This window comes from Meriones unguiculatus, chromosome 19, assembly GCF_030254825.1.
Source record: "Meriones unguiculatus strain TT.TT164.6M chromosome 19, Bangor_MerUng_6.1, whole genome shotgun sequence".
NCBI lineage: Eukaryota > Metazoa > Chordata > Mammalia > Rodentia > Muridae > Meriones > Meriones unguiculatus.
In genome coordinates this window covers 52,737,009-52,749,150 of record NC_083366.1, presented here as the reverse complement: position 1 = coordinate 52,749,150, position 12,142 = coordinate 52,737,009, and the positions used below count along the sequence as shown (strand labels likewise).

At 43.4% G+C, this 12,142-nt stretch overlaps 1 long non-coding RNA gene across 1 annotated transcript; it reads right to left on the bottom strand.

Moving 5' to 3' along the window:
* Positions 1-320: 320 nt before the first annotated feature.
* LOC132649270 (uncharacterized) lies at positions 321-4,925 on the bottom strand. The gene is made up of 3 exons (XR_009587713.1): positions 4,755-4,925; positions 1,940-2,212; positions 321-718 (listed from the first exon to the last, which is right to left on the bottom strand). It is a non-coding gene; the product is annotated as an uncharacterized LOC132649270 (long non-coding RNA).
* Positions 4,926-12,142: the final 7,217 nt, after the last annotated feature.

The following is a 12,142-nucleotide window of genomic DNA, read 5'->3' as shown; positions in this document are numbered from 1 at the left end:
CTAAGGCTCCCACAACCTCCCAAACTGAACCACTTAAAACGTATGGGACTGTGGGGACATTTCCAATGCAACTATGGTGGGAACACTCAGTTTGTGGCACTTTGTTATGAGCCCAAAGTGGCCAAGTACTCTCAGATCAACCTCCTGGCTGTAAGGGGTCCCAGTAGCCTGTGCAAAAGAAACGTGGACTCAGTGTAAACCCATTATCACTTCAGAGTCACTCCGGTATAAATTTATGGTGGTAACTCAGTCAAATGACTTCCATTTATTAGCACATATTAAAATTATAAGGGACAAAATAGAAAAAAAGAATGTTGTGCTAATATTCTTTATGCTTCAGTAGCACACACACAAAGCCACACACACACTCTCACCAACATCTCAAAGGTCCAAGGCAGACCACCCCACCTCTAATGAATGATGAGTCATTCTCAGAGTAAAGCTCTGCCAATGGTAACTCAGCAGCCCAAGATACTGCTGTCATGAAATGCTCTTTTCTCAGCTATCCTCACAGCTGGGAGGGAAGGGCGCAGCTCTTACATGGCTTGGAAGGGGCAGTCACCACTTCCATACATAGCCTGTTGTTTTGGACAAGTCGCATAGCCTTGCTTAACTCTGAGATGGTGGGTGTTCCGCGGAGAGCATCTGGGTCCAGATACACGTCTCTTGAGTGATCTCAGCAAGGACGATGGTCGGAAGCTATGTGCTCCAGATAGCCCTGACAGGAAAGAAAGTGTCTGTGCTCTCAATAGCCCAGCCCCCCAATAGCTGAACATATATGAATTTATGGCAGACAGTGATGGCTAATTCTAGATCTGGTCATGCATGACTACAGTCCCAGGATTCTGGAGATGAAGGCAGGAGGATCAGGCATTTGAGGCTGGCTTGAGCTATATAGCAAGACCCTGTCTATAAGGAAAAAAAAATGCTGGATAAAGAAAATCATAATTAATTGTTGCTCAATCAACTTCTTCCTTCATGAATAAATCATGCCTCTCAGTACTGTCATCCATTGCTACCCTGACATTGAAAATGGTGCAAATTCATCATTACCGTAAGTTTGTGTACACAATAAATGTTCTATGAGAAAGAGGGCTGTGGAGGAGGTCTTTCCCTACCTGTGATGTTAAAGTTTCTCATTGAGTTTTATGTCCAACAACGTAAAACTTGAGTATATGATTGACAAAGTTGAATTTTAAATACAAGATAAAAGACAAGGACCTATACACACATCATTAAGACAAGTTGTGTAACACTTTGTGGCGTATAATTCCAAATTATACTGTTCACTGCTGTATTTCCAGATTTCACCCTATATTTTAACCATTCAACTTTCTTTGAGGATATACCTTCAAACATATGACTAAATACTCATATTGCTATTCCCATTTCTTTTTTTTTTCTTTTTAAAAATGAACTCATGATCCTCCTGCCTCTTCCTTCTTCAGCAAATCCTACTGGCGTGTGCCATCACGACCAGCAATTTCCCATTTCTTAATTCTCTTCTCTCTAATGTTTGAGCTTATGTGTTCAGTTTCTATAGTGCAAAATGAGAAGAGAGACCTCAAATTCACCAATCCTTCTTATGTCCATTCTCCTGATTGCTCCACCAATGCAATAAAATTTTTCACAACTTTCTCAAGTTAATACCAAGATTCATATAATTGTGACCATAGGAACAGTCTTCATAACAAAGTCAAATAGTGTATTATGATTATGCTTTCTTTATTAACTTTTTGTTTTTCCTGGAGTTTATTATTCTTAAATTCATATTGCTCCTCTAGCTTTCTTTACCACCATTAGCAATTCATTCCTATGCACTGGAAACTATTTTCCCAGTACATTTACTCATCTCATTTGTATTTTCTTTTAAAAATATATATTTATTTATTATTTATACAATATTCTGTCTGCACCAGAAGAGAGTAAGAGATCTCACCGTAGATGGTTATGAGACACCATGTAGTTGCTGGGAATTGAACTCAGGACCTTGGGAAGAACAGCCAGTGATCTTAACCTCTGAGCCATTTGTATCTTCTAGAAGAGAGTCTACAGAAGGTCCCATGCCTCATTCTTCTGTAGTCTTCTTTCACCATCAGTCCTGAAGGCTTGCCTTCTATATTCTGCAGAGCCCGTGGTCAACCTTGTTCTCTTTAGGTACTCCAGTTGAAGGCAGTTATTGTTTGGTTTTGGTTTTTAGAGATGACACCTCCTTTTAAATAAAAAAAAAAAATGAGTGCTATGCCTGCATGTTTCTATGTTCATCACATGCATGCCTGGTGTCAGCAAAAGGCATACGTAAGAGGGCATCAGATGCTATAGAACTAGGGTTCCAGAAGCTTGTGAGCCACCATATGGGTGCTGGGAGTGGAACCCAGGTCCTCTGCAAGAACAGCAGGTTTTCTTAACCATGAAACCATTCTCAAGCCTCAGTCATATTTTAAAATTTGGAAACATAGGCCTTTATGTTTCTGGCAGGGCCTCTCAGGAAGTGTCAGTGATTCCTGCTCAGTGGTATAATGGACCCTGCTCACAGTGCCCACTATGCCACAAACAGCATAGTGTTTTGTTGTAGCTAGCCTAAGGCTGTGTGCTCTTGGAGCTTCCCAACAATGGTGGGGAGTCAGAGGAGCAGCCTCCCACAGGCTCTGGTTCCTCAAAGGGGGAGGCTTTTCTGCAGATTAAGATTTCTAGAAGCATCACTTCCTCTTCTTGTAGCAACTCAGTGACCCATGCTAAATCTCCTTCACTTCAAAACAGCTACAGTGATTTCTGCTTTCTTGGTTGCCAATGGAAGAGTTAGGTTTCTCAATTTGAGCGAGTATTTCCCCTGTATGGGACACTGAAATCCAGCTGCTGTGTATGAGAGTGTCCAAGATGCTGTTCTCAACCCACCAGGCCCACCCCCGGTTTAAGCTCTGTTGTTGTCATCCCTTTGGAATTCTTAAGGACTTGATTTTGAGACAGTTTCGATATGTAACTCAGGCTGACCTTGAATGACACTCCTCTGCATTAGTGTTTTGAGTGTTGGGGTTACAGGTGTGCTCCAACACATCAAACCTTCCAAAAGACATTTTAAATCGAAGGACCCCCATTTGATCGCTATCATTTTGCCTTCATACCCTCAAGTTGTGTAGCTGACTTTGCTTAGTGGGCTGATACTGTTTTCTTTTATCTTTGTTACAAGTTGACCATCTTTTTGCCTTTTTATTACATTTTCTGGGAAGCTTATGTGAAATGTTATTATTTTTTTAAATCTTTAATTGTTATTAGCATCCTAGCATTTTAAAAATTTCTATGCCTTTCCCATATTCTGAATATTCCCTTTCTTGTGATATATATACATACATACATACACACACATATATATTGCATTCAGCATTTTATCCATGCTTCTGAGAATGTTAGTGGCAGTTTCTTTACATTTTCTTTTGTATTGTCTCAGGGGCCTCTTCTCCCCTACCCTTGTTTTTCTTGCAGTCAATAGTTTCTGTTATAGGGTTTGGAAAGACAAAAAGTTTTTTTTCCCCCTATTTTCCTCCTCTGAAGTCAAAGGCAATAAAAAGCTAGGCGATGACACAAATACTTTAAGGTAGGAGAGGGAACACTGAGGAAGCGAGAGTGTCTGGGAGGTGGGAGGATTTGCTTCTGAAATAGCCGAGTATTGTACAGGAAAAAGCCAAAGAAGAGAAGAAAACGGAGAAGATCTGCAGTGCAGGAATCAACAACCAGCTCACAACCAAGCTGCATTGCGCCCTCACCTGAAGCTTAAATGTGCAGCCAGCCGGCTCAGAGACCTTAAGCCACCTTTCCTTCTTAGTCTTGGGTGGGCTGAGGGGCCAGGCAGAACGGTGCTTGCTGCCAGATGTTGGCTAGAGGTCAGGTGAGCGGCAAAAGGAAGAGGCACACTGCAGACAGAAGAGTAAGGGAGCTGGGGATCTGCGAGTCTGGGGGTCTGGGGAGATGGGGATCTGGGAAGCTGGCCTTTTTATTCAGATATGATAAAGAAAGGAACAGAAGAGTGTCTGAGGGAACCAGGGACACGCTACTGAGGATGGGTCCCTATGCTTATGAAGTCTGTCTTGAGGGAATGAAAACTTATCAGAAGGCAAGAGCGGTGTGAACACACAAACAATACTGCAGTTGAATTTCGGAGGGAGAAACACCTGGGGGAGGGGCTGTCAAGGACCAACTTAGATGGGCCCAGGGAAGATCATATAAGAAGTCCTGCTTCAAGGCTGTCGAAGCCGTTGACTCTCAGTTTTAAAGTCAGTTCTGCAATGGTGTGCAACAAAGAGCGTTAGCTCTAGGAAGGGCCCTCTCTTACTTGGTTAAAACTCCGAACCGGGCAATACCAGTTCCGCAGCCACCCTCCTTCCCCTCCCTCCCCCCAAAGAAAAAAATTGCAGACCATGACATCATTCCTTTTGGTCTCCCCGCACCTGCTCGCGCCTGTGGATCTTACCACCAGATGGCGGTGTTGGCCTAAGATCTAGTGCAGTCCTGGCAGTCCTGGGAAAGCCTGACCTGAATATAAAACTTCCCTAATCACATTTGATTCCTCTGCCGAACGGCACAAAATGCTGCGGAGCCCAAACAGGCTAACACGGGCATCTCACCACATTGCGTGGCCCGCGGGCCAGACATCAGTGCTTATTAAAGTTTGATTTCAAGAAAACTTCAAGATGCAGAGTCCAGGAGCGCCTCACCCCCTCCCCCCTACGTCCCTCTCCCTCCCTCCTTCCGCTCCTCACCCCCACCCCGGGTCCAGCGATCTCGGTCGTGGAGCTTTCCTCCAGCCGCCTCGGCATGGCTGGCAGCGTGGCGCGGGGGTGGCAAGCTCCGGGGACCCACGCAGCGTCTGTCTGAGCAGTGCCCAGATGGCAGGGGCTGGAGAGGCCTCCAGAAACCTGCGACTCAGCGGCATTTCCCCAACTCTGGTCCCTGTCAAACTCCCTGGACACCTCAGTTCTGTAGCTGTGGTTCCTGCGGGCGGGCGTTACCCATTCCGGATCGTCAAGGGGCAGTTTGAGGCCAGGGAGGGTGGGTTAGAATTTTTACAGCTTAGGTGTGTGTGTGTGTGCGCGCGCCAGGATCCTAGGTGTCCACCCAATTGATGTTGCTGCAGATAGCAGTTCCTGGCTTGTCTAGAGCAGTGTGTGCATGCTTTAGCACGACGCGGGCAAGACCGCAGGCGCCTGTCAGAGAAGGACTCTCTGGCTCCTAGTAGCTTTGCACCAAAAGGTCGGGGAGAGACCGTCTCTGGTCCCCAGCAGCCAGACCTCGGTGGTCCCTTCTAGGCCCCGCAGGCATGTGTTATGGTGTTCACTGCCTTGCGGTGCAGTGCTCCCCACGGGCCTGGGCTGGGGCCCCTCGAAGCCGCCAGACGCTGCTTCACAGCGGGGCTTGCTCCCGCCGAGGTCATTTGCTAGGCGCAGCTGGGCCGCGGAAAGGAAGAAGCTGATGAATTTTTCATCGCGATTCCCTTGGCTGTCGATCTGAAGGCAGTTTCTGGGGCAGCAGCCATTAAGGACCAGTCTGTGCCAAGGACAGCCCCTCCCCCACTGCTCTAATTACTGATGGACAGGAGACTCGAGTCCCAGGTCCCCCAGCCCTTCCCCCCCCCCCCCCGCCAGGGCGTGTCTTGGTCCCTTCGGCTTTGTTTGATTTTCAAGCATCGGGCGCAGGATGAGGAAAACGCCTGTCTAGTTTAATAGCATGTGCAGACAGCCCGCCTGGGCTCTGCCTGGGCTCCGCCTGGAAAAGGAGCAAAGAGATGCTCATGCCTTGACCTCCCAGAGCTTGTGGTCCTCTGGGGAGATAGAGTCACAAAAATGGAGATGAAACAGTCGGGTGTGGGCCAAGGGCCAGGTTAGCTGGGCTGTCTGTGAGTGGGACTGGGGCTCAGGGAGAGACGTGGGGAAGGTAGGGATGAGCTGAAACACCTGGGCACAGGAAGAGGCAGAATGAGGGCGGAGTCTAACTTCGCGTTCTGGAGGTGAACGCAGGCACACACAGGTGCAGGGAACTACCCAACACACATGTAGGCCTATCATGGGTCCGAAGCTGGCCTCTGCTTAAGCCCTTCTTCTGAAAAACAGGATACAGATATATCAGGGGAAATCACTGTCTGATAAGAACACTGAGGAGCTCCCTTTTCTCCTGAGTGGAGGTGGGTGAGGGAGGGTCGTGTGCTCCCCAGGTCTTTTGTCCCATAGATTGCTTTTGCATAGCTGTAGGTTAATAATACATACTAACACAGCATGTGTACTGTTGCATAGGGAGATAATTTAGAAATACAGGTTTTCATGTTAAAAGGGTTAACACAGTTGTTTGTAAGCTTGGATGAAATAAAGACAATTAAAAAAATTCACTCAGAGATACAATCTTGGTATATTTCCTTGATTTTTTTTTTCCTGTGCATACTTCATTTCATTGAGACCAGGTACTCTTTTTGTAAACACAGTCACTCAATGGACATGGAGAGATAGAGATCCTAACGGGAAAATTGCCTTAATCTCAGAGCAGAGCTGGGCATGGTGGCGCATGGCTGAAACCCTTGCACCTGAGAGGTGGAGGGTGGATGATGGGGAGTTAAAGCTGCTGTTCTAGGCAGGACTGAGCTCTACGTAGTTAAAGGTGGCATCCCAGGCCAGGCTGAGCTATCTGTGACACTGCTTAAAGAGAAGAAAAAGGTGGCTATGTCTTAGGGTGCCTGAATAGGCCCTTCATCTCACCTCCCAAAGCTTGAATAGGGAAAAGCCAGGGAGGTACCCAGCTCCGTCTTCCCCCAGCGTCCCCCTCATTATCCATCTCCTCTTCATCCTGCTTTCCTTGGTGGTGGGGCTTCTAGGACTGTGAAATTCCTCTCCACCTTCTATTCTGAAAACCTGTGCAGAGCCTGATAACTCATCGCACGTTTTCCTGTTGTCTTGTTTGGAAGGTTTAATTGCATTAATCCTGACACCTGTTATACCTGCTGCAAAGAACAGAAACTGAGGCTACATTAGAGGTTCCGTCTGAAACATTAAGTGGGCAAATTAAAGATGAGGCAACAGCTACAGAAATTTTAAAGAAAAGGTGTTATTTGTGAACTGTGAATGTTTGCTGTTTGTTAAATTAGCTTCCATATTTAAAGCCACCAGAAAGACATTTTTATCAAATAAGAGAATATGCCACCTGCTTTATTTCTTGGGGGAAAAGAGAGAGAGGGAGGGCTTCCATTTCTGGCTCTGAAGGAGGAGTGCAGAATAAGCCTTGTACTAAAAAAAAAATCAAAAGTGGAATAAAGAAAAGTGTGAACTAGTAGTCTGAGAGCAACAGAGAGCAATCAAAGATGCTAGGATGGTGTAGGAGGGCAAGGCATCCTCCGTGTGTCCTGAGAGCATTTGCTGAGTCATGTACTGCCATTGGGGTATGGAATCAAAACAGAGAGTGACAACTCCTTGCTTGCCTTTGTAAAAAAAAAAAAAAGTTGGAGTTCAATATACAAGGTTGCCAGGACTTGATGGACCATAAACACGGAGCAAAGGAAACCAAAGAAAATGGAGTCTGTATGCAATTTCTCTCCAAACCATTTCTCAGTCTTTTAGCTGTACATGTAAAGAGCAAGATGCCAAGAAACCAAATAAAAGCAGCTGTCAAGAGGCTTAAAAGCTAAGCCAAGATGCTGGCATGCTTATAGTTCTGGGTAGACAGAGCTTGCAGCTCTGGGTAGACATAGCTTGCAGTTCTGGCTGCCAAGGAGGAGGGACCTAATGAAGCTCTCATTGTCAGCTGAGTCTTGAAAACCAATCCATAGGAATAAGCAACACAGAACAGCCCTCATACCATATGAAATGTGGGCTGCAAGAGCCTCCCATCTGGCTGGATGAGTGTGCTCAAACGCGCGCGCGCGCACGCGCGCACACACACACACACACACACACCTATCTGCTGGTATTATAAATCCCTCTTCAATCACTTGCAGCTTTCCTGGAGGAAGATGACATATTCCAGTGCCATAGAAGGCCTTGCATTTAATCCATAGTAATTAATACCAGATATGTAGTTTAGAGGGTCAGAGGTGCTGGCAGGCGAGGTAGAACAGGGGGTAGTTGTTGCCTCATCAGGAAAGGAGTGATGCTTCCATGGCGAATCATGTGGTCTGAATGGGAGGGGGAGATGGCCCAAGCCATTTGAAGACTTAGCCAGAAAGGTCTAAGTGGAGGAGATGATTCAGTTTTTCCATGTGACTATGCAAGGGAACTTGTCTATACTAGAGGCTAAGGGCAGTGCAGTCAAAAGGACAGCACTGCTTTGGAAACTTTGGAAGATGATTTGGAAATTTCTCACAAAACTGAGCATGTTGTAATCAATACAACAGTCAAACTCTTTAGTAGGTTTGGATCCAAAGAAGGTAAAACCTTAAGTTCATACAATAACAAACATCAGGCTGTTGATATTATCAGTATCTTTTTTTTTTATTTGCTCAAATTTGGAAGCAGCTAAAATGTCCATCAAGAAGTAACTAGATATAAAGTTGTAAGTAAAGACAGTGCCATCACTCAGTGGTGAGAGGGAATGAGGTAAGAAGCCATGCAAAGACATAAAGAAAACTTAAATGTGTAAAAGAAGGCATTCCAAAAGGCTTCCATGCGCTAGATGATTTTAAATATGTGAAACTCTGGACAAGGCAAAAATGTGGGTACAGAGGAAAGAATAGAGGTTAGCCAGGGTTAAAAGAGAGTGAGGGGTAAATTGGTGAGGCACAGAGAACATTTCTGGACATTGCAATTATTCTGCGATGTGGTGCTGGGGCAAAGTCATGTCAAAGTGCATAGAACACTCGACAGTGAGTTGAAGTCTGTACTGTAGGCACATTGATTTTCCCCTCTGGTGGGGGACTGATAAGGTGCAAGGGATAGACACAGAGGACCCACCTCCTTGGCCTCTTGAATGGAATGTGTGTCTACGCCTTCCTTTCAAATTTTCTGTGACAATAAAACTACTCTTTTCTTTTGTGTGTGTATTACTGTTCATGGCTCATCAGTTGGAAAAATCCAACCAAAGCCTTTCCAGAAGATTTCTAAAGCACCCAGGAAACAGCCACGGGTGGAGGAAGGGTACAGCTGTATTTCTGGCACAGAGATAGTCTTGCAGCTTGGGTGACATTTTTCCCCAATCTCCTCTTCCCCACCCTGAACTGGGAGGGGTCAAAGGCAGTAGCTGGCAAGCTGTGGTGAAAAGAAAATGCTGGGAGGAAGAGGAACAGAAAGGGTTCTGAACTGTGACCATGTGGATTGTAACCAAGCATGACACTGGGGCGTAGCAGTGAGCTACCATGACAAGTGTTTGCCCAGGAACCCCCAGGTACCTCACAAAAACAGACACGAACCACTCGGGTCAGAGGATCACTCTGCAAGCCCCTCTCCAAATTAATGAGTCAACACACACACACACACACACACACACACACACACACACACACACGTGTGCTGCAGCTGGTGAGATTAGACCACAAATGGCTTTTCATAACTAGATCCTCTAGATAGAAGACAGGCAATATCACGAAGCCGTGTGATAGGTGCCTATCACCTCAGCTATTGTGGGGGAGGCCCCAGGAGTTTGCTGTAAATTTCAGGTCAGCCTAAACTACAGAGGAAGACCCATCTCAGACAAAACAAAACAAAATAAAAAGACATAACACATCACATTTCTAAAGGAAAAAATTCACAAAGTGAATGAGAAAACCAGAGACTGTTAGCAATGATGTAAAAAGCTTTGAAAAATTAGAAAAATGCAAGTAAAACTTCTGGAAAATTATGTTTCATTGAATTGGAATCCAGTGAAAGTTTTGTTTTTTCAATGCCACATCTCTTACAGATTATAAAGAGACTCCATGAACTAGAGAAAGGCCTCAGGAGTTGTTACCCACATACAGCAAAATCTTAGAAAATCACAGAAGATAGGAATACATTCATAGAAGATAAAGCATAAAGGTTTAACATATGTCTAACTAGAGTTCAAGTGAGAGATTAGAGAGGATGAGGAAGGAGAGAAGATTTCATGGAGAAATGATGGGCTGAGTAAGTAGGTAAAATAATCTTATTATAATGTTTTATTGATCATTGTAGTATAAGAGACAAAGAGATAATCTTGAAGGTTTAAAAAGGAAAAGACAGATCATCTCCAAAACTTAAGGGAGTGATTGACATTAAATTGTCTGCAGCACCAATGGGAACCAGTGGACAAAAGAGCAGAAAATATGAGCATCAAAAATAGACAAGTAAATAGCTGTGCAAGAAGCTAACCACAAGACTACACAGAAACAGGCAGAATAAAACCCCTTTTGTTTTCAAGCAAACACATATAGAGATGTTTATTGCTAAGGGGTGTGCACAAAATGAAACTCTGAATTTCTGTTTTAGAAAGAAGGAAACAGACCTAGTAGAAGACCTGAAAGTAACATTTAAAAGCAGTGACACCAGTGTTGTCAAGTTAGAGAGGTTTTATAAACCTAGATGAAACATGATAATGCCATTTGAGTTGGAAGGGAAGAGACTGAGTTGCAGTTTTGGTCTTGTGAGGAGCATAACATTGCATTGCATTTGGTGTGAAGTTTATATAATAAAAATTATTCCTTCTTCTGGCCACAGAGGACACACACACACACACACACACACACACACACACACACACACACACATTCTCCACACATACATAAATAAAAAAAAATAAAAGAGACGACACCATTTTCAAATTAGAAGAATATTGACATGAAAGGGAGGAAGTAGGGGCAGTAGGGATAGAGGGAAGGAGAGGGCAGAGCAAAAGAGAGAGGAGTTAAATTCAGAAGCCTATAAAGAAGAAATAAAGCAATTGTGCAGAATCAAGCAGCATAAGGACTGGGGTCAAAATAGACTTAATTTATTTAAATATTTCAGCATTAACAGTGAGCACAAGGACTAAACTTATCAATCTAAAGGCAGAGCTTTACCAGACTGGATATAAAATGCCAAGCTATTTGCTCTTTAGAAACAATAAACCAGTTACTTTTTAGATAGCAATAAACCTACAATCAAGACATTGCTTAAAAAATACAGGATAAACTAGACAATAGAAATAAGCAAAAAAAAAAAAAAAAATTCCAAGACAACCAGTATACTAATATAGAAATAAAACAAAAGATAAAAATTTAATAAAAAAAGTTTAAGTTAAAAGTTCAATTCCCCAGTAGTTCATAGCAATTACAAATTTATATGCACCCAATAAAATAGTTACAAACACAGAAAGTCAAACACCACAAAAGGTTAAAGGAGAAACAAATCTTTCATTAAGTTATCTGCCCCATATTGGATTGGCTAAAAAGACATAAATGAAGGCAGGGAAGTCAACTTAACGGGAATTACTGAGACCCAAATAGAAAAACATTAATAAGAATTCACAAGAGTTTATCATCTCTGCATATGTCCCTAGGCTTAGAGCCAGTCTAGAAAAACTTCAAAGAGTTAGAGAGAGACGATATAAAATCATAATGAAAATACCAAGTAATCAAACCTGAGGATAAAACTAAGAAAAATGTTGGGGAAAAATATAAGTGACTATATGGAAAACAGAGAAATAATCAGAATCCGTGAATTAACGAGCTAACTTAGGTTTCAGGGGAAGAGCAGCGACATGAGTAAGCTTGAAGAAACAGAAGGAAAAAAAGAAAAGCGTTGAACAAAAATTACCAGGGATAGTTTGCAAAGCCCAAACTTGGTTTTTAAAAAAGCTTAGGAATAGAGAAAATGTCCAATAAATTTGTGCTATTTAAATGAGAGATGACCCAAGTAGGCAATTGGTAATAAAAAGGTCATGGATAAAGGAGATATAGTAGAAGAAAACCCTAAGATAAATTATATGCCAATAATCCGAAAATTCAGACAAAAGACAATCCTTTAGCATGGCTAACCACAATAAATCAAGGAAAAAGAGCACTCTCTAGCAATTACCAAAAGGAAAATTGGTAGCTTAAAAATCTTCCCATTAAGAAAACTAAGCCTGAATCATTGCATAGATCATATTGCTGTTTTGCAAAGAGGAAATAAATACAACATTATAGAAATTCTTCCTAGAATTAGAGGAGGAAGTTTATTTCAAGCAGTTGGTGCTTTCTTGA